Genomic DNA, 21703 nt, shown 5'->3' with positions numbered 1-21703 from the left:
AGGAGAATTCATGGACACTCCGGGTGGTTTAGGGAGGAGGAGGGAGAGGGTGATGCTTTCCAGCATGTCTCTCCTTTTGCTCTTCACAGTGGGCCCTGAAGGAGACATTATGGGCACTGCGGTTGTGGGAGAGAGGAGGAGGGAGAGGGCGCTGCTTTCCCCAGCATGTCTCTCCTTTTCATCTGCAGGGTGGGCCCTGAAGGAGACCTCATGGGCACTGCAGGTGGGGGAGATTGGAGGAGGGAGAGAGTGCTGCTTTCCCCAGCATGTCTCTTCTTTTGCTCTGCAGGGTGGGCCCTGAAGGAGACATTATGGGCACTGCGGGTGGGGGAGAGGAGGAGGAGGGAGAGGGCGCTGCTTGCCTCAGCATGTTTCTCCTTTTGCTCTGCAGGGTGGGCCCTGAAGGAGACATCATGGGCACTCTGGGTGGGGGAGGGAGGATGAGGGAGATCGTGATGCTTTCCAGCATGTCTCTCCTTTTGCTCTGCACGGTGGGCCCTGAAGGAGACGTTATGGGCAGCGCTGGTGGGAGAGAGAGGAGGAGGAGGGAGAGGGCGCTGCTTTCCCCAGCATGTCTCTCCTTTTGCTCTGCAGGGTGGGCCCTGAAGGAGACATTATGGGCACTGCGGCTGGGGGAGAGAGGAGGAGGGAGAGGGCTCTGCTTTCCCAAGCATGTCTGTCCTTTTGCTCCGCAGGGTGTGCCCTGAAGGAGACATTATGGGCACTGCGGGTGGGGGGAGAGAGGAGGAGGGAGACGGCGCTGCTTTCCCCAGCATGTCTCTCCTTTTGCTCTGCAGGGTGGGCCCTGAAGGAGACCTCATGGGCACTGCGGGTGGGGGAGTGAGGAGGAGGGAGAGGGTGCTGCTTTCCCCAGCATGTCTCTCCTTTTGCTCTGCAGGGTGGGCCCTGAAGGAGACCTCATGGGCACTGCCGGTGGGGGAGCGAGGAGGAGGGAGAGGGCGCTGCTTTCCCCAGCATGTCTCTTCATTTGCTCTGCAGGGTGGGCCCTGAAGGAGACATTATGGGCACTGCGGGTGGGGGAGAAAGGAGGAGGAGGAGAGTGCGCTGCTTTCCCCAGCATGTCTCTCCTTTTGCTCTGCAGGGTGGGCCCTGAAGGAGACATTATGGGCACTGCGGGTGGGGGGAGAGGGGAGGAGGGAGAGGATGCTGCTTTCCCCAGCATGTCTCTCCTTTTGCTCTGCACGGTGGGCCCTGAAGGAGACATTATGGGCACTGCTGGTGGGGGAGAAAGGAGGAGGAGGAGAGTGCGCTGCTTTCCCCAGCATGTCTTTCCTTTTACTCTGCAGGGTGGGCCCTGAAGGAGAATTCATGGGCACTCCGGGTGGGGGAGGGAGGAGGAGGGAGAGGGTGATGGTTTCCAGCATGTCTCTTCTTTTGCTCTTCACAGTGGGCCCTGAAGGAGACATTATGGGCACTGTGGTTGTGGGAGAGAGGAGGAGGGAGAGGGCGCTGCTTTCCCCAGCATGTCTCTCCTTTTGCTCTGCAGGGTGGGCCCTGAAGGAGACATTATGGGCACTGCGGGTGGGGGGAGAGAGGAGGAGGGAGAGGATGCTGCTTTCCCCAGCATGTCTCTCCTTTTGCTCTGCACGGTGGGCCCTGAAGGAGACATTATGGGCACTGCGGGTGGGGGAGAAAGGAGGAGGAGGAGAGTGCGCTGCTTTCCCCAGCATGTCTTTCCTTTTACTCTGCAGGGTGGGCCATGAAGGAGACGTTATGGGCACTGAGGGTGGTGAAGAGAGGAGGGGGGAGAGGGCGCTGCTTTCCCCAGCATGTCTCTCCTTTTGCTCTGTAGGGTGGGTGCTGAAGGAGATCTCATGGGCAATATGGGTGGGGGAGAGAGGAGTAGGGAGAGGGTTCTGCGTTCTCCAGCATGTCTCTCCTTTTGCTCTGCAGGGTCGGCCCTGAAGGAGACCTCATGGGCACTGCGGGTGGGGGAGAGAGGAGGAGGGAGAGGGTGCTGCTTTCCCCAGCATGTCTCTCCTTTTGCTCTTCAGGGTGGGCCCTGAAGGATACGTTATGGGCACTGAGGGTGGGGGGGAGGAGGAGGGAGAGGGTGCTGCTTTCCCCAGCATGTCTCTCCTTTTCATCTGCAGGGTGGGCCCTGAAGGAGACCTCATGGGCACTGCGGGTGGGGGAGAGAGGAGGAGGGAGAGGGTGCTGCTTTCCCCAGCATGTCTCTCCTTTTGCTCTGCAGGGTGGGCCCTGAAGGAGACCTCATGGGCACTGAGGGTGGGGGGGGGAGAGGGTGCTGCTTTCCCCAGCATGTCTCTCCTTTTCATCTGCTGGGTGGGCCCTGAAGGAGACCTCATGGGCACTGCCGGTGGGGGAGCGAGGAGGAGGGAGAGGGCGCTGCTTTCCCCAGCATGTCTCTTCATTTGCTCTGCAGGGTGGACCCTGAAGGAGACATTATGGGCACTGCGGGTGGGGGAGAAAGGAGGAGGAGGAGAGTGCGCTGCTTTCCCCAGCATGTCTCTCCTTTTGCTCTGCAGGGTGGGCCCTGAAGGAGACATTATGGGCACTGCGGGTGGGGGGAGAGGGGAGGAGGGAGAGGATGCTGCTTTCCCCAGCATGTCTCTCCTTTTGATCTGCACGGTGGGCCCTGAAGGAGACATTATGGGCACTGCTGGTGGGGGAGAAAGGAGGAGGAGGAGAGTGCGCTGCTTTCCCCAGCATGTCTTTCCTTTTACTCTGCAGGGTGGGCCCTGAAGGAGAATTCATGGGCACTCCGGGTGGGGGAGGGAGGAGGAGGGAGAGGGTGATGGTTTCCAGCATGTCTCTTCTTTTGCTCTTCACAGTGGGCCCTGAAGGAGACATTATGGGCACTGTGGTTGTGGGAGAGAGGAGGAGGGAGAGGGCGCTGCTTTCCCCAGCATGTCTCTCCTTTTGCTCTGCAGGGTGGGCCCTGAAGGAGACATTATGGGCACTGCGGGTGGGGGGAGAGAGGAGGAGGGAGAGGATGCTGCTTTCCCCAGCATGTCTCTCCTTTTGCTCTGCACGGTGGGCCCTGAAGGAGACATTATGGGCACTGCGGGTGGGGGAGAAAGGAGGAGGAGGAGAGTGCGCTGCTTTCCCCAGCATGTCTTTCCTTTTACTCTGCAGGGTGGGCCATGAAGGAGACGTTATGGGCACTGAGGGTGGTGAAGAGAGGAGGGGGGAGAGGGCGCTGCTTTCCCCAGCATGTCTCTCCTTTTGCTCTGTAGGGTGGGTGCTGAAGGAGATCTCATGGGCAATATGGGTGGGGGAGAGAGGAGTAGGGAGAGGGTTCTGCGTTCTCCAGCATGTCTCTCCTTTTGCTCTGCAGGGTCGGCCCTGAAGGAGACCTCATGGGCACTGCGGGTGGGGGAGAGAGGAGGAGGGAGAGGGTGCTGCTTTCCCCAGCATGTCTCTCCTTTTGCTCTTCAGGGTGGGCCCTGAAGGATACGTTATGGGCACTGAGGGTGGGGGGGAGGAGGAGGGAGAGGGTGCTGCTTTCCCCAGCATGTCTCTCCTTTTCATCTGCAGGGTGGGCCCTGAAGGAGACCTCATGGGCACTGCGGGTGGGGGAGAGAGGAGGAGGGAGAGGGTGCTGCTTTCCCCAGCATGTCTCTCCTTTTGCTCTGTAGGGTGGGTGCTGAAGGAGATCTCATGGGCAATATGGGTGGGGGAGAGAGGAGTAGGGAGAGGGTTCTGCGTTCTCCAGCATGTCTCTCCTTTTGCTCTGCAGGGTCGGCCCTGAAGGAGACCTCATGGGCACTGCGGGTGGGGGAGAGAGGAGGAGGGAGAGGGTGCTGCTTTCCCCAGCATGTCTCTTCTTTTGCTCTGCAGGTTGTGCCCTGAAGGAGACATTATGGGCACTGCGGGTGGGGGGAGAGAGGAGGAGGGAGAGGGCGCTGCTTTCACCAGCATGTCTCTCCTTTTGCTCTGCAGGGTGGGCCCTGAAGGAGACCTCATGGGCACTGCGAGTGGGGGAGAGAGGAGGAGGGAGAGGGCGCTGCTTTCCCCAGCATGTCTCTCCTTTTGCTCTGCAGGGTGGGCGCTGAAGGAGATCTCATGGGCAATATGGGTGGGGGAGAGTGGAGGAGGGAGAGGGTGCTGCATTCTCTAGCATGTCTCTCCTTTTGCTCTGCAGAGTCGGCCCTGAAGGAGACCTCATGGGCACTGCGGGTGGGGGAGAGAGGAGGAGGGAGAGGGCGCTGCTTTTCCCAGCATGTCTCTCCTTTTGCTCTGCAGAGTCGGCCCTGAAGGAGACCTCATGGGCACTGCGGGTGAGGGAGAGAGGAGGAGGGAGAGGGCGCGGCTTTCCCCAGCATGTCTCTCCTTTTGCTCTGCAGGGTGGGCCCTGAAGGAGACGTTATGGGCACTGAGGGTGGGGGGGAGGAGGAGGGAGAGGGTGCTGCTTTCCCCAGCATGTCTCTCCTTTTCATCTGCAGGGTGGGCCCTGAAGGAGACCTCATGGGCACTGCGGGTGGGGGAGAGAGGAGGAGGGAGAGGGTGCTGCTTTCCCCAGCATGTCTCTTCTTTTGCTCTGCAGGGTGGGCCCTGAAGGAGACATTATGGGCACTGCGGGTGGGGGAGAGGAGGAGGAGGGAGAGGGCGCTGCTTGCCTCAGCATGTTTCTCCTTTTGCTCTGCAGGGTGGGCCCTGAAGGAGACATCATGGGCACTCTGGGTGGGGGAGGGAGGATGAGGGAGATGGTGATGCTTTCCAGCATGTCTCTCCTTTTGCTCTGCACGGTGGGCCCTGAAGGAGACGTTATGGGCAGCGCTGGTGGGAGAGAGAGGAGGAGGAGGGAGAGGGCGCTGCTTTCCCCAGCATGTCTCTCCTTTTGCTCTGCAGGGTGGGCCCTGAAGGAGACATAATGGGCACTGCGGCTGGGGGAGAGAGGAGGAGGGAGAGGGCTCTGCTTTCCCAAGCATGTCTGTCCTTTTGCTCCGCAGGGTGTGCCCTGAAGGAGACATTATGGGCACTGCGGGTGGGGGGAGAGAGGAGGAGGGAAACGGCGCTGCTTTCCCCAGCATGTCTCTCCTTTTGCTCTGCAGGGTGGGCCCTGAAGGAGACCTCATGGGCACTGCGGGTGGGGGAGTGAGGAGGAGGGAGAGGGTGCTGCTTTCCCCAGCATGTCTCTCCTTTTGCTCTGCAGGGTGGGCCCTGAAGGAGACCTCATGGGCACTGAGGGTGGGGGGGGGAGAGGGTGCTGCTTTCCCCAGCATGTCTCTCCTTTTCATCTGCTGGGTGGGCCCTGAAGGAGACCTCATGGGCACTGCCGGTGGGGGAGCGAGGAGGAGGGAGAGGGCGCTGCTTTCCCCAGCATGTCTCTTCATTTGCTCTGCAGGGTGGGCCCTGAAGGAGACATTATGGGCACTGCGGGTGGGGGTGCGAGGAGGAGGGGGGAGAGGGTGCCACTTCCCCCAGCATGTTTCTCCGTTTGCTCTGCAGGGTGGGCCCTGAAGGAGACCTCATGAGCACTGCAGGTGGGGGAGAGAGGAGGAGGGAGAGGGTGCTGCTTTCCCCAGCATGTCTCTTTTTTTGCTCTGCAGGGTGGGCCCTGAAGGAGACATTATGGGCGCTGCGGGTGGGGGAGAGGAGGAGGAGGAAGAGGGCGCTGCTTGCCCCAGCATGCTGCTTGCCCCAGCATGTTTCTCCTTTTGCTCTGCAGGGTGGGCCCTGAAGGAGACATCATGGGCACTGCGGGAGGGGGAGAGAGGAGGAGGAGGGAGAGGGCACTGCTTTCCTCAGCATCTCTCCTTTTCCTCTGCAGGGTGGGCCCTGAAGGAGACATTATGCGTACTGCGGGCGGAGGAGAGAGGCGTAGGGAGAGAATGCTGCTTTCTCCAGCATGTCTCTCCTTTTGCTCTGCAGGGTGGGCCCTGAAGGAGACCTCATGGGCACTGCGGGTGGGGGAGAGAGGAGGAGGGAGAGGGTGCTGCTTTCCCCAGCATGTCTCTCCTTTTCCTCTGCAGGGTGGGCAATGAAAGAGACATTATGGGCATTGCAGGTGGGGCAGAGAGGAGGAGGGAGAGGGTGCTACGTTCCCGAGCATGTCTCTCCTTTTCCTCTGCAGGGTGGGCCCTGAAGGAGACATTATGGGCACTGCGGGTGGGGGATAGAAAAGTAGGAGGGAGAGGGTGCTGCTTTCCCCAGCATGTCTCTCCTTTTTCTCTGCAGGGTGGGCCCTGAAGGAGACATTATGGGCACTGCGGGTGGGGGAGCGAGGAGGAGGGAGAGGGTGATGCTTTGGCCATCATGTCTCTTCTTTTCCTCTGCAGGGTGGGCCCTGAAGGAGACATTGTGGGCACTGCTGGTGGGGGAGAGAGGAGGAGGGAGAGGGCACTGCTTGCCCCAGCATGTCTCTCCTTTTGCTCTGCAGGGTGGGCCCTGAAAGAGACCTTATGGCACTGCAGGTGGGAGGGAAGGAGGAGGAGGGAGAGGGCGCTGCTTTCCCCAGCATGTCTCCCCTTTTGCTCAGCAGGGTGGGCCCTGAAGGAGACATTATGGGCACTGCGGGTGGGGGAGCGAGGAGGAGGGAGAGGGTGATGCTTTGGCCATCATGTCTCTCCTTTTGCCATTCAGGGTCGGGCCCTGCAGGAGATAGTATGGCAAGGCGGGTGGGGGAGAGAGGAGGAGGGAGAGGGCGCTGCTTTCCCCAGCATGTCTCTCCTTTTGCTCTGCAGGGTGGGCCATGCAGGAGATATTATGGGCACTGCGGGTGGAGGAGAGAGGCGTAGTGAGAGAATGCTGCTTTCCCCAGCATGTCTCTCCTTTTGCTCTGCAGGGTGGGCCCTGAAGGAGACCTCATGGACACTGCGAGTGGGGGAGAAAGGAGGTGGGAGAGGGTGCTGCTTTCCCCAGCATGTCTCTCCTTTTGCTCTGCAGGGTGGGCCCTGAAGGAGACATTATGGGCACTGTGGGTGGGGGAGAGAGGAGGAGGGAGAGGGCGCTGCTTTCCCCAGCATGTCTCTTCTTTTCCTCTGCAGGGTGGGCCCTGAAGGAGACATTGTGGGCACTGCTGGTGGGGGAGAGAGGAGGAGGGAGAGGGCGATGCTTTCCCCAGCATGTCTCTCCTTTTCCTCTTCATGGTGGGCAATGAAAGAGACATTATGGGCATTGCAGGTGGGGGAGAGAGGAGGAGGGAGAGGGTGCTATGTTCCCCAGCATGTCTTCTCTTTTCCTCTGCAGGGTGGGCCCTGAAGGAGACATTATGGGCACTGCGGGTGGGGGAGAGAGAAGTAGGAGGGAGAGGGTGCTGCTTTCCCCAGCATGTCTCTCGTTTTCCTCTGCAGGGTGGGCCCTGAAGGAGACATTATGGGCACTGCGGGTGGGGGAGAGAGAAGGAGGGAGAGGGCACTGCTTGCCCCAGCATGTCTCTCCTTTTGCTCTGCAGGGTGGGCCCTGAAAGAGACCTTATGGGCACTGCAGGTGGGAGGGAAGGAGGAGGAGGGAGAGGGCGCTGCTTTCCCCAGCATGTCTCCCCTTTTGCTCAGCAGGGTGGGCCCTGAAGGAGACATTATGGGCACTGCGGGTGGGGGAGGAAGGAGGAGGAGGGAGAGTGTGATGCTTTCCCCAGCATGTCTCTCCTTTTGCTCTGCAGGGTGGGCCATGCAGGAGATATTATGGGCACTGCGGGTTGGGGTGAGAGGAGGAGGGAGAGGGCGCTGATTTCCCCAGCATGTCTCTCCTTTTGCTCTACAGGGTGGGCCATGCAGGAGATATTATGGGCACTGTGGGTTGGGGTGAGAGGAGGAGGGAGAGGGCGCTGATTTCCCCAGCATGTCTCTCCTTTTGCTCTGCAGGGTGAGCCCTGAAGGAGATGTTATGGGCACTGAGGGTGGGGGGTGAGGAGGGAGAGGGTGCTGCTTTCCCCAGCATGTCTCTCCTTTTCATCTGCTGGGTGGGCCCTGAAGGAGACCTCATGGGCACTGCCGGTGGGGTAGCGAGGAGGAGGGAGAGGGCGCTGCTTTCCCCAGCATGTCTCTTCTTTTGCTCTGCAGGGTGGGCCCTGAAGGAGACATTAGGGGCACTGCGGGTGGGAGTGCGAAGAGGAGAGGGGAGAGGGTGCCACTTCCCCTAGCATGTTTCTCCGTTTGCTCTGCAGGGTGGGCCCTGAAGGAGACCTCATGGGCACTGCGGGTGGGGAAGAGAGGAGGAGGGAGAGGGTTCTGCTTTCCCCAGCATGCCTCTTCTTTTGCTCTGCAGAGTGGGCCCTGAAGGAGACATTATGGGCACTGCGGGTGGGGGAGAGGAGGAGGAGGAAGAGGGCGCTGCTTGCCCCAGCATGTTTCTCCTTTTGCTCTGCAGGGTGGGCCCTGAAGGAGACATCATGGGAACTCCGGGTGGGGGAGGGAGAAGGAGGGAGAGGATGATGCTTTTCAGCATGTCTCTCCTTTTGCTCTGCAGGGTGGGCCCTGCAGGAGAAATTATGGGCAAAGCAGGTGGGGGAGAGAGGAGGAGGGAGAGGGCGCTGCTTTCCCCAACATGTCTCTCCATTTGCTCTGCAGAGTGGGCCCTGTAGGAGATATTATAGGCACTGCGGGTGGGGGAGAGAGGAGGAGGGAGAGGGCACTGCTTTCCCCAGCATGTCTCTCCTTTTGCTCTGCAGGGTGGGCCCTGAAGGAGACATTATGGGCACTGTGGGTGGGAGAGAGAGGAGGAGAAGGGAGAGGGTGTGCTTTTCCCCAGCATGTCTCTCTGTTTGCTTTGCAGGGTGGGCAGTGAAGGAGACATTATGGGCACTGCGGTTGTGGGAGAGAGGAGGAGGGAGAGGGCGCTGCTTTCCCCAGCATGTCTCTCCTTTTGCTGTGCAGGGTGGGCCCTGAAGGAGACATTATGGGCACTGCGGGTGGGGGGAGAGAGGAGGAGGGAGAGGACGCTGCTTTCCCCAGCATGTCTCTCCTTTTGCTCTGCACGGTTGCCCTGAAGAAGACATTATGGGCACTGCGGGTGGGGGAGAGAGGAGGAGGAGGAGAGTGCGCTGCTTTCCCCATCATGTTTTTCCTTATGGTCTGCAGGGTGGGCCATGAAGGAGACATTATGGGCACTGCGGGTGGTGGAGAGATTAGGGGGGAGAGGGTGCTGCTTTCCCCAGCATGTCTCTCCTTTTGCTCTGCAGGGTGGGCCCTGAAGGAGACCTCATGGGCACTGCGGGTGGGGGAGAGAGGAGGAGGGAGACTCTCCTTTTCCTCTGCAGGGTGGGCCCTGAAGGAGACATTATGGGCACTGCGGGTGGGGGTGAGAGGAGGAGGAAGAGGGCGCTGCTTTCCCCAGCATGTCTCTCCTTTTGCTCTGTAGGGTGGGTGCTGAAGGAGATCTCATGGGCAATATGGGTGGGGGAGAGAGGAGGAGGGAGAGGGTTCTGCGTACTCCAGCATGTCTCTCCTTTTGCTCTGCAGGGTCGGCCCTGAAGGAGACCTCATGGGCACTGCGGGTGAGGGAGAGAGGAGGAGGGAGAGGGCGCTGCTTTCCCCAGCATGTCTCTCCTTTTGCTCTTCAGGGTGGGCCCTGAAGGAGACGTTATGGGCACTGAGGGTGGGGGGGGTAGAGGGTGCTACTTTCCCCAGCATGTCACTCCTTTTCATTTCCAGGTTATGCCCTGAAGGAGACCACATGGGCACTGCGGGTGGGGGAGCGAGGAGGAGGGAGAGGGCGCTGCTTTCCCCAGCATGTCTCTTCTTTTGCTCTGCAGGGTGGGCCCTGAAGGAGACATTATGGGCACTGCGGGTGGGGGTGCGAGGAGGAGGGGGGAGAGGGTGCTGCTTCCCCAGCATGTCTCTCCTTTTGCTCTGAGGGTGGGCTCTGAAGGAGACCTCCTGGGCACTGCGGGTGTGGGAGCGAGGAGGAGGGAGAGGGTGCTGCTTTCCCCAGCATGTCTCTTCTTTTGCTCTGCAGGGTTGGCCCTGAAGGAGATATTATGGGCACTGCGGGTGGGGGAGAGGAGGAGGAGGAAGAGGGCGCTGCTTGCCCCAGCATGTTTCTCCTTTTGCTCTGCAGGGTGGGCCCTGAAGGAGAATTCATGGACACTCCGGGTGGTTTAGGGAGGAGGAGGGAGAGGGTGATGCTTTCCAGCATGTCTCTCCTTTTGCTCTTCACAGTGGGCCCTGAAGGAGACATTATGGGCACTGCGGTTGTGGGAGAGAGGAGGAGGGAGAGGGCGCTGCTTTCCCCAGCATGTCTCTCCTTTTGCTCTGCAGGGTGGGCCCTGAAGGAGGCATTATGGGCACTGCGGGTGGGGGGAGAGAGGAGGAGGGAGAGGATGCTGCTTTCCCCAGCATGTCTCTCCTTTTGCTCTGCACGGTGGGCCCTGAAGGAGACATTATGGGCACTGCGGGTGGGGGAGAAAGAAGGAGGAGGAGAGTGCGCTGCTTTCCCCAGCATGTCTCTCCTTTTGCTCTGCAGGGTGGGCCCTGAAGGAGACATTATGGGCACTGCGGGTGGGGGGAGAGGGGAGGAGGGAGAGGATGCTGCTTTCCCCAGCATGTCTCTCCTTTTGCTCTGCACGGTGGGCCCTGAAGGAGACATTATGGGAACTGCGGGTGGGGGAGAAAGGAGGAGGAGGAGAGTGCGCTGCTTTCCCCAGCATGTCTTTCCTTTTACTCTGCAGGGTGGGCCCTGAAGGAGAATTCATGGGCACTCCGGGTGGGGGAGGGAGGAGGAGGGAGAGGGTGATGGTTTCCAGCATGTCTCTTCTTTTGCTCTTCACAGTGGGCCCTGAAGGAGACATTATGGGCACTGTGGTTGTGGGAGAGAGGAGGAGGGAGAGGGCGCTGCTTTCCCCAGCATGTCTCTCCTTTTGCTCTGCAGGGTGGGCCCTGAAGGAGACATTATGGGCACTGCGGGTGGGGGGAGAGAGGAGGAGGGAGAGGATGCTGCTTTCCCCAGCATGTCTCTCCTTTTGCTCTGCACGGTGGGCCCTGAAGGAGACATTATGGGCACTGCGGGTGGGGGAGAAAGGAGGAGGAGGCGAGTGCGCTGCTTTCCCCAGCATGTCTTTCCTTTTACTCTGCAGGGTGGGCCATGAAGGAGACGTTATGGGCACTGAGGGTGGTGAAGAGAGGAGGGGGAGAGGGCGCTGTTTTCCCCAGCATGTCTCTCCTTTTGCTCTGTAGGGTGGGTGCTGAAGGAGATCTCATGGGCAATATGGGTGGGGGAGAGAGGAGGAGGGAGAGGGGTCTGCGTTCTCCAGCATGTCTCTCCTTTTGCTCTGCAGGGTCGGCCCTGAAGGAGACCTCATGGGCACTGCGGGTGAGGGAGAGAGGAGGAGGGAGAGGGCGCTGCTTTCCCCAGCATGTCTCTCCTTTTGCTCTTCAGGGTGGGCCCTGAAGGAGACCTTATGGGCACTGAGGGTGGGGGGGGGGAGGGAGAGGGTGCTGCTTTCCCCAGCATGTCACTCCTTTTCATTTCCAGGTTATGCCCTGAAGGAGACCACATGGGCACTGCGGGTGGGGGAGCGAGGAGGAGGGAGAGGGCGCTGCTTTCCCCAGCATGTCTCTTCTTTTGCTCTGCAGGGTGGGCCCTGAAGGAGACATTATGGGCACTGCGGGTGGGGGTGCGAGGAGGAGGGGGGAGAGGGTGCTGCTTCCCCAGCATGTCTCTCCTTTTGCTCTGAGGGTGGGCTCTGAAGGAGACCTCATGGGCACTGCGGGTGGGGGAGCGAGGAGGAGGGAGAGGGTGCTGCTTTCCCCAGCATGTCTCTTCTTTTGCTCTGCAGGGTGGGCCCTGAAGGAGAATTCATGGGCACTCCGGGTGGGGGAGGGAGGAGGAGGGAGAGGGTGATGCTTTCCAGCATGTCTCTCCTTTTGCTCTTCACAGTGGGCCCTGAAGGAGACATTATGGGCACTGCGGTTGTGGGAGAGAGGAGGAGGGAGAGGGCGCTGCTTTCCCCAGCATGTCTCTCCTTTTGCTCTGCAGGGTGGGCCCTGAAGGAGGCATTATGGGCACTGCGGGTGGGGGGAGAGAGGAGGAGGGAGAGGATGCTGCTTTCCCAAGCATGTCTCTCCTTTTGCTCTGCACGGTGGGCCCTGAAGGAGACATTATGGGCACTGCGGGTGGGGGAGAAAGGAGAAGGAGGAGAGTGCGCTGCTTTCCCCAGCATGTCTCTCCTTTTGCTCTGCAGGGTGGGCCCTGAAGGAGACATTATGGGCACTGCGGGTGGGGGGAGAGAGGAGGAGGGAGAGGGTGATGCTTTCCAGCATGTCTCTCCTTTTGCTCTTCACAGTGGGCCCTGAAGGAGACATTATGGGCACTGCGGTTGTGGGAGAGAGGAGGAGGGAGAGGGCGCTGCTTTCCCCAGCATGTCTCTCCTTTTGCTCTGCAGGGTGGGCCCTGAAGGAGACATTATGGGCACTGCGGGTGGGGGGAGAGAGGAGGAGGGAGAGGATGCTGCTTTCCCCAGCATGTCTCTCCTTTTGCTCTGCACGGTGGGCCCTGAAGGAGACATTATGGGCACTGCGGGTGGGGGAGAAAGGAGGAGGAGGAGAGTGCGCTGCTTTCCCCAGCATGTCTTTCCTTTTACTCTGCAGGGTGGGCCATGAAGGAGACGTTATGGGCACTGAGGGTGGTGAAGAGAGGAGGGGGGAGAGGGCGCTGCTTTCCCCAGCATGTCTCTCCTTTTGCTCTGCAGAGTGGGCCCTGAAGGAGACGTTATGGGCACTGCGGGTGATGCAGAGAGGAGGGGGGAGAGGCAGCTGCTTTCCCCAGCATGTCTCTCCTTTTGCTCTGCAGTGTGGGCCCTGAAGGAGATGTTTTGGGCACTGCGGGTGGGAGAGAGAGGAGGAGGAGCTGCCTTCCCCAGCATGTCTCTCCTTTCGCTCTGAAGGGTGGGCCCTGAAGTAGACCTTGTGGGCACTCAGGTGGGTGTGAGAGGAGGAGGGAGAGGACCCTGCTTTCCACAGCATGTCTCTCCTTTCGCTCTGCAGGGTGGGCCCTGAAGGAGACATTATGGGCACTGCGGGTGGGGGAGAGAGGAGGAGTATGGAGAGGGCACTGCTTTCCCCAGCATGTCTCTCTGTTTGCTCTGCAGGGTGGGCCATGAAGGAGACATTATGGGCACTGCAGTTGGGGGAGAGAGGAGGGAGAGGGTGCTTCTTTCCCCAGCATGTCTCTCCTTTTGCTCTGCAGGGTGGCTCCTAAAGGAGACATTATGGGCACTGCGGGTGGGGGGAGAGTGGAGGAGGGAGAGGACACTGCTTTCCCCAGCATGTCTCTCCTTTTGCTCTGCACGGTGGACCTCGAAGGAGACATTATGGGCACTGCGGGTGGGGGAGAGAGGAGGAGGAGGAGAGGGCGCTGCTTTCCCCAGCATGTCTCTCCTTTTGCTCTGCAGGGTGGGCCCTGAAGGAGACATTATGGGCACTGCGGGTGGGGGAGAGAGAAGGAGGGAGAGGGCGCTGCTTTCCCCAGCATGTCTCTCCTTTTGCTCTGCAGAGTGGGCCCTGAAGGAGACCTCATGGGCACTGCAAGTGGGGGAGAGAGGAGGAGGGAGAGGGCGCTGCTTTCCCCAGCATGTCTCTCCTTTTTCTCTGCACGGTGGGTCCTGAAGGAGACTTTATGGGCACTGCGCGTGGTGGAGAGAGGAGGGAGGAGAGGGTACTGCTTTCCCCAGCATGTCTCTCCTTTTGCTCTGCAGGGTGGGCCCTGAAGGAGACATTATCGGCACTGCGGGTGTGGGGAGAGAGGAGGAGGGAGAGGGCGCTGCTTTCCCCAGCATGTCTCTGCTTTTGCTCTGCAGGGTGGGCCCTGAAGGAGACCTCATGGGCACTGCGGGTGGGGGAGAGAGAAGGAGGGAGAGGGCGCTGCTTCCCCAGCATGTCTCTCCTTTTGCTCTGCACGGTGGGCCCTGAAGGAGACCTTATGGGCACTGCGGGTGGGGGAGAGAGGATGAGGGAGACGCTCCTTTTCCTCTGCAGGGTGCGTCTTGAAGGAGAGATTATGGGCACTGCGGGTGGGGGTGAGAGGAGGAGGGAGAGGGCGCTGCTTTCCCCAGCATGTCTCTCATTTTGCTCTGCAGGGTGGGCCCTGAAGGAGATCTCATGGGCAATATGGGTGGGGGAGAGAGGAGGAGGGAGAGGGTGCTGCGTTCTCCAGCATGTCTCTCCTTTTGCTCTGCAGGGTCGGCCCTGAAGGAGACCTCATGGGCACTGTGGGTGAGGGAGAGAGGAGGAGGGAGAGGGCGCTGCTTTCCCCAGCATGTCTCTCCTTTTGCTCTGCAGGGTGAGCCCTGAAGGAGACGTTATGGGCACTGAGGGTGGGGGTTGGGGAGGAGGGAGAGGGTGCTGCTTTCCCCAGCATGTCTCTCCTTTTCATCTGCAGGGTGGGCCCTGAAGGAGACCTCATGGGTACTGCGGGTGGGGGAGCGAGGAGGAGGGAGAGGGCGCTGCTTTCCCCAGCATGTCTCGTCTTTTGCTCTGCAAGGTGGGCCCTGAAGGAGACATTATGGGCACTGCGGGTGGGGGAGAGGAGGAGGAGGGAGAGGGCGCTGCTTGCCCCAGCATGTTTCTCCTTTTGCTCTGCAGGGTGGGCCCTGAAGGAGACATCATGGACACTCCGGGTGGGGGTGGGAGGAGGAGGGAGAGGGTGATGCTTTCCAGCATCTCTCTCCTTTTGCTCTGCACGGTGGGCCCTGAAGGAGACGTTATGGGCAGCGCAGGTGGGAGAGAGAGGAGGAGGAGGGAGAGGGCGCTGCTTTCCCCAGCATGTCTCTCCTTTTGCTCTGCAGGGTGGGCCCTGAAGGAGACATTATGGGCACTGCAGCTGGGGGAGAGAGGAGGAGGGAGAGGGCGCTGCTTTCCCAAGCATGTCTGTCATTTTGCTCTGCAGGGTGTGCCCTGAAGGAGACATTATGGGCACTGCGGGTGGGGGGAGAGAGGAGGAGGGAGAGGGCGCTGCTTTCCCCAGCATGTCTAATCCTTTTGATCTGCAGGGTGGGCCCTGAAGGAGACCTCATGGGCACTGCGGGTGGGGGAGTGAGGAGGAGGGAGAGGGCGCTGCTTTCCCCAGCATGTCTCTCCTTTTGCTCTGCAGGGTGGGCCCTGAAGGAGACCTCATGGGCACTGAGGGTGGGGGAGACTCTCCTTTTCCTCTGCAGGGTGGGCCCTGAAGGAGACATTATGGGCACTGCGGGTTGGGGTGAGAGGAGGAGGGAGAGGGCGCTGATTTCCCCAGCATGTCTCTCCTTTTGCTCTGCAGAGTCGGCCCTGAAGGAGACCTCATGGGCACTGCGGGTGAGGGAGAGAGGAGGAGGGAGAGGGTGCTGCTTTCCCCAGCATGTCACTCCTTTTGCTCTGCAGGGTGAGCCCTGAAGGAGATGTTATGGGCTCTGAGGGTGGGGGCGGGAGGAGGGAGAGGGTGCTGCTTTCCCCAGCATTTCTCTCCTTTTCATCTGCTGGGTGGGCCCTGAAGGAGACCTCATGGGCACTGCCGGTGGGGGAGCGAGGAGGAGGGAGAGGGCGCTGCTTTCCCCAGCATGTCTCTTCTTTTGCTCTGCAGGGTGGGCCCTGAAGAAGACATTATGGGCACTGCGGGTGGGGGTGCGAGGAGGAGGGGGGAGAGGGTGCCACTTCCCCCAGCATGTTTCTCCGTTTGCTCTGCAGGGTGGGACCTGAAGGAGACCTCATGAGCACTGCGGGTGGGGGAGAGAGGAGGAGGGAGAGGGTGCTGCTTTCCCCAGCATGTTTCTCCTCTTGCTCTGCAGGGTGGGCCCTGAAGGAGACATCATGGGCACTCCGGGTGGGGGAGGGAGGAGGAGGGAGAGGGTGATGTTTTTCAGCATGTCTCTCCTTTTGCTATGCAGGGTGGGCCCTGCAGGAGATATTATGGGCAAAGCAGGTGGGGGAGAGAGGAGGAGGGAGAGGGCGCTGCTTTCCCCAGCATGTCTCTCCTTTCGCTCTGCAGGCCCTGAAGGAGACATTATGGGCACTGCGGGTGGGGGAGAGAGTATGAGGGAGAGGGCGCTGCTTTCCCCAGCATGTCTGTCCTGTTGCTCTGCAGGGTGGGCCCTGCAGGAGATATTATGGGCACTGCGGGTGGGGGAGAGAGGAGGAGGAGGGAGAGGGCGCTGCTTTCCTCAGCATGTCTCTCCTTTTCCTCTGCACGGTGGGCCCTGAAGGAGACATTATGGGCACTGCGGGTGGAGGAGAGAGGCGTAGGGAGAGAATGCTGCTTTCCCCAGCATGTCTCTCCTTTTGCTCTGCAGGGTGGGCCCTGAAGGAGACCTCATGGGCACTGCGGGTGGGCGAGAGAGGAGGTGGGAGAGGGCGCTGCTTTCCCAAGCATGTCTGTCCTTTTGCTCTGCAGGGTGTGCCCTGAAGGAGACATTATGGGCACTGCGGGTGGGGGGAGAGAGGAGGAGGGAGAGGGCGCTGCTTTCCCCAGCATGTCTCTCCTTTTGCTCTGCAGGGTGGGCCCTGAAGGAGACCTCATGGGCACTGCGGGTGGGGGAGTGAGGAGGAGGGAGAGGGCGCTGCTTTCCCCAGCATGTCTCTCCTTTTGCTCTGCAGGGTGGGCCCTGAAGGAGACCTCATGGGCACTGAGGGTGGGGGAGACTCTCCTTTTCCTCTGCAGGGTGGGCCCTGAAGGAGACATTATGGGCACTGCGGGTTGGGGTGAGAGGAGGAGGGAGAGGGCGCTGATTTCCCCAGCATGTCTCTCCTTTTGCTCTGCAGAGTCGGCCCTGAAGGAGACCTCATGGGCACTGCGGGTGAGGGAGAGAGGAGGAGGGAGAGGGTGCTGCTTTCCCCAGCATGTCACTCCTTTTGCTCTGCAGGGTGAGCCCTGAAGGAGATGTTATGGGCTCTGAGGGTGGGGGCGGGAGGAGGGAGAGGGTGCTGCTTTCCCCAGCATTTCTCTCCTTTTCATCTGCTGGGTGGGCCCTGAAGGAGACCTCATGGGCACTGCCGGTGGGGGAGCGAGGAGGAGGGAGAGGGCGCTGCTTTCCCCAGCATGTCTCTTCTTTTGCTCTGCAGGGTGGGCCCTGAAGAAGACATTATGGGCACTGCGGGTGGGGGTGCGAGGAGGAGGGGGGAGAGGGTGCCACTTCCCCCAGCATGTTTCTCCGTTTGCTCTGCAGGGTGGGACCTGAAGGAGACCTCATGAGCACTGCGGGTGGGGGAGAGAGGAGGAGGGAGAGGGTGCTGCTTTCCCCAGCATGTCTCTTCTTTTGCTCTGCAGGGTGGGCCCTGAAGGAGACATTATGGGCAATGCGGGTGGGGGAGAGGAGGAGCAGGAAGAGGGCGCTGCTTTCCCCAGCATGTTTCTCCTCTTGCTCTGCAGGGTGGGCCCTGAAGGAGACATCATGGGCACTCCGGGTGGGGGAGGGAGGAGGAGGGAGAGGGTGATGTTTTTCAGCATGTCTCTCCTTTTGCTATGCAGGGTGGGCCCTGCAGGAGATATTATGGGCAAAGCAGGTGGGGGAGAGAGGAGGAGGGAGAGGGCGCTGCTTTCCCCAGCATGTCTCTCCTTTCGCTCTGCAGGCCCTGAAGGAGACATTATGGGCACTGCGGGTGGGGGAGAGAGTATGAGGGAGAGGGCGCTGCTTTCCCCAGCATGTCTGTCCTGTTGCTCTGCAGGGTGGGCCCTGCAGGAGATATTATGGGCACTGCGGGTGGGGGAGAGAGGAGGAGGAGGGAGAGGGCGCTGCTTTCCTCAGCATGTCTCTCCTTTTCCTCTGCACGGTGGGCCCTGAAGGAGACATTATGGGCACTGCGGGTGGAGGAGAGAGGCGTAGGGAGAGAATGCTGCTTTCCCCAGCATGTCTCTCCTTTTGCTCTGCAGGGTGGGCCCTGAAGGAGACCTCATGGGCACTGCGGGTGGGGGAGAGAGGAGGTGGGAGAGGGTGCTGCTTTCCCCAGCATGTCTCTCCTTTTGCTCTGCAGGGTGGGCCCTGAAGGAGACATTATGGGCACTGTGGGTGGGGGAAAGAGGAGGAGGGAGAGGGCGCTGCTTTCCCCAGCATGTCTCTCCTATTCCTCTGCAGGGTGGGCCCTGAAGGAGACATTGTGGGCACTGCTGGTGGGGGAGAGAGGAGGAGGGAGAGGGCACTGCTTTCCCCAGCATGTCTCTCCTTTTCCTCTGAATGGTGGGCCCTGAAGGAGACATTATGGGCACTGCGGGTGGGGGAGAGAGGAGGAGGGAGAGGGCGCTGCTTTCCCCAGCATGTCTCTCCTTTTCCTCTGCAGGGTGGGCAATGAAAGAAACATTATGGGCATTGCAGGTGGGGGAGAGAGGAGGAGGGAGAGGGTGCTATGTTCCCCAGCATGTCTTCTCTTTTCCTCTGCAGGGTGGGCCCTGAAGGAGACATTATGGGCACTGCAGGTGGGGGATAGAAAAGTAGGAGGGAGAGGGTGCTGGTTTCCCCAGCATGTCTCTCCTTTTCCTCTGCAGGGTGGGCCCTGAAGGAGACATTATGGGCACTGCGGGTGGGGGAGAGAGAAGGAGGGAGAGGGCACTGCTTGCACCAGCATGTCTCTCCTTTTCCTCTGCAGGGTGGGCCCTGAAAGAGACCTTATGGGCACTGCAGGTGGGAGGGAGGGAGGAGGAGGGAGAGGGCGCTGCTTTCCCCAGCATGTCTCCCCTTTTGCTCAGCAGGGTGGGCCCTGAAGGAGACATTATGGGCACTGCGGGTGGGGGATGGAGGAGGAGGAGGGAGAGGGTGATGCTTTGGCCATCATGTCTCTCCTTTTGCCATGCAAGGTCAGGCCCTGCAGGAGATATTATGGCAAGGCGGGTGGGGGAGAGAGGAGGAGGGAGAAGGCGCTGCTTTCCCCAGCATGTCTCTCCTTTTGCTCTGCAGGGTGGGCCATGCAGGAGATATTATGGGCACTGCGGGTTGGGGTGAGAGGAGGAGGGAGAGGGTGCTGATTTCCCCAGCATGTCTCTCCTTTTGCTCTGCAGAGTCGGCCCTGAAGGAGACGTCATGGGCACTGCGGGTGAGGGAGAGAGGAGGAGAGAGAGGGCGCTCCTTTCCCCAGCATGTCTCTCCTTTTGCTCTGTAGGGTGAGCCCTGAAGGAGATGTTATGGGCACTGAGGGTGGGGGGGAGGAGGGAGAGGGTGCTGCTTTCCCCAGCATGTCTCTCCTTTTCATCTGCTGGGTGGGCCCTGAAGGAGACCTCATGGGCACTGCCGGTGGGGGAGCGAGGAGGAGGGAGAGGGTGCTGCTTTCCCCAGCATGTCTCTTCTTTTGCTCTGCAGGGTGGGCCCTGAAGGAGACATTTTGGGCACTGCGGGTGGGGGTGCGAGGAGGAGGGGGGAGAGGGTGCCACTTCCCCCAGCATGTTTCTCCGTTTGCTCTGCAGGGTGGGCCCTGAAGGAGACCTCATGAGCACTGCGGGTGGGGGAGAGAGGAGGAGGGAGAGGGTGATGCTTTCCCCAGCATGCCTCTTCTTTTGCTCTGCAGGGTGGGCCCTGAAGGAGACATTATGGGCACTGCGGGTGGGGGAGAGGAGGAGGAGGAAGAGGGCGCTGCTTGCCCCAGCATATTTCTCCTTTTGCTCTGCAGGGTGGGCCCTGAAGGAGACATCATGGGCACTCCGGGTGGGGGAGGGAGGAGGAGGGAGAGGGTGATGCTTTTCAGCATGTCTCTCCTTTTGCTCTGCAGGGTGGGCCCTGCAGGAGATATTATGGGCAAAGCAGGTGGGGGAGAGAGGAGGAGGGAGAGGGCGCTGCTTTCCCCAACATGTCTCTCTATTTCCTCTGCAGAGTGGGCCCTGTAGGAGATATTATAGGCACTGCGGTGGGGGAGAGAGGAGGAGGGAGAGGGCACTGCTTTCCCCAGCATGTCTCTCCTTTTGCTCTGCAGGGTGGGCCCTGAAGGAGACATTATGGGCACTGCAGGTGGGGGATAGAAAAGTAGGAGGGAGAGGGTGCTGGTTTCCCCAGCATGTCTCTCCTTTTCCTCTGCAGGGTGGGCCCTGAAGGAGACATTATGGGCACTGCGGGTGGGGGAGAGAGAAGGAGGGAGAGGGCACTGCTTGCCCAGCATGTCTCTCCTTTTCCTCTGCAGGGTGGGCCCTGAAAGAGACCTTATGGGCACTGCAGGTGGGAGGGAGGGAGGAGGAGGGAGAGGGCGCTGCTTTCCCCAGCATGTCTCCCCTTTTGCTCAGCAGGGTGGGCCCTGAAGGAGACATTATGGGCACTGCAGGTGGGGGATGGAGGAGGAGGAGGGAGAGGGTGATGCTTTGGCCATCATGTCTCTCCTTTTGCCATGCAAGGTCGGGCCCTGCAGGAGATATTATGGCAAGGCGGGTGGGGGAGAGAGGAGGAGGGAGAAGGCGCTGCTTTCCCCAGCATGTCTCTCCTTTTTCTCTGCAGGGTGGGCCATGCAGGAGATATTATGGGCACTGCGGGTTGGGGTGAGAGGAGGAGGGAGAGGGTGCTGATTTCCCCAGCATGTCTCTCCTTTTGCTCTGCAGAGTCGGCCCTGAAGGAGACGTCATGGGCACTGCGGGTGAGGGAGAGAGGAGGAGAGAGAGGGCGCTGCTTTCCCCAGCATGTCTCTCCTTTTGCTCTGTAGGGTGAGCCCTGAAGGAGATGTTATGGGCACTGAGGGTGGGGGGGAGGAGGGAGAGGGTGCTGCTTTCCCCAGCATGTCTCTCCTTTTCATCTGCTGGGTGGGCCCTGAAGGAGACCTCATGGGCACTGCCGGTGGGGGAGCGAGGAGGAGGGAGAGGGTGCTGCTTTCCCCAGCATGTCTCTTCTTTTGCTCTGCAGGGTGGGCCCTGAAGGAGACATTTTGGGCACTGCGGGTGGGGGTGCGAGGAGGAGGGGGGAGAGGGTGCCACTTCCCCCAGCATGTTTCTCCGTTTGCTCTGCAGGGTGGGCCCTGAAGGAGACCTCATGAGCACTGCGGGTGGGGGAGAGAGGAGGAGGGAGAGGGTGATGCTTTCCCCAGCATGCCTCTTCTTTTGCTCTGCAGGGTGGGCCCTGAAGGAGACATTATGGGCACTGCGGGTGGGGGAGAGGAGGAGGAGGAAGAGTGCGCTGCTTGCCCCAGCATATTTCTCCTTTTGCTCTGCAGGGTGGGCCCTGAAGGAGACATCATGGGCACTCCGGGTGGGGGAGGGAGGAGGAGGGAGAGGGTGATGCTTTTCAGCATGTCTCTCCTTTTGCTCTGCAGGGTGGGCCCTGCAGGAGATATTATGGGCAAAGCAGGTGGGGGAGAGAGGAGGAGGGAGAGGGCGCTGCTTTCCCCAACATGTCTCTCTATTTCCTCTGCAGAGTGGGCCCTGTAGGAGATATTATAGGCACTGCGGTGGCGGAGAGAGGAGGAGGGAGAGGGCACTGCTTTCCCCAGCATGTCTCTCCTTTTGCTCTGCAGGGTGGGCCCTGAAGGAGACATTATGGGCACTGTGGGTGGGAGAGAGAGGAGGAGAAGGGAGAGGGCGTGGTTTTCCCCAGCATGTCTCTCTGTTTGCTTTGCAGGGTGGGCCGTGAAGGAGACATTATGGGCACTGCGGTTGTGGGAGAGAGGAGGAGGGAGAGGATGCTGCTTTCCCCAGCATGTCTCTCCTTTTGCTCTGCACGGTGGGCCCTGAAGGAGACATTATGGGCACTGCTGGTGGGGGAGAAAGGAGGAGGAGGAGAGTGCGCTGCTTTCCCCAGCATGTCTTTCCTTTTACTCTGCAGGGTGGGCCCTGAAGGAGAATTCATGGGCACTCCGGGTGGGGGAGGGAGGAGGAGGGAGAGGGTGATGGTTTCCAGCATGTCTCTTCTTTTGCT

This window comes from Ambystoma mexicanum, chromosome 6p (assembly GCF_040938575.1).
Source record: "Ambystoma mexicanum isolate Mex_15411 chromosome 6p, UKY_AmexF1_1, whole genome shotgun sequence".
Classification (NCBI taxonomy): domain Eukaryota; kingdom Metazoa; phylum Chordata; class Amphibia; order Caudata; family Ambystomatidae; genus Ambystoma; species Ambystoma mexicanum.
The sequence above is the reverse complement of the archived record's forward strand: the minus strand, read 5'-3'. Positions refer to the sequence as shown.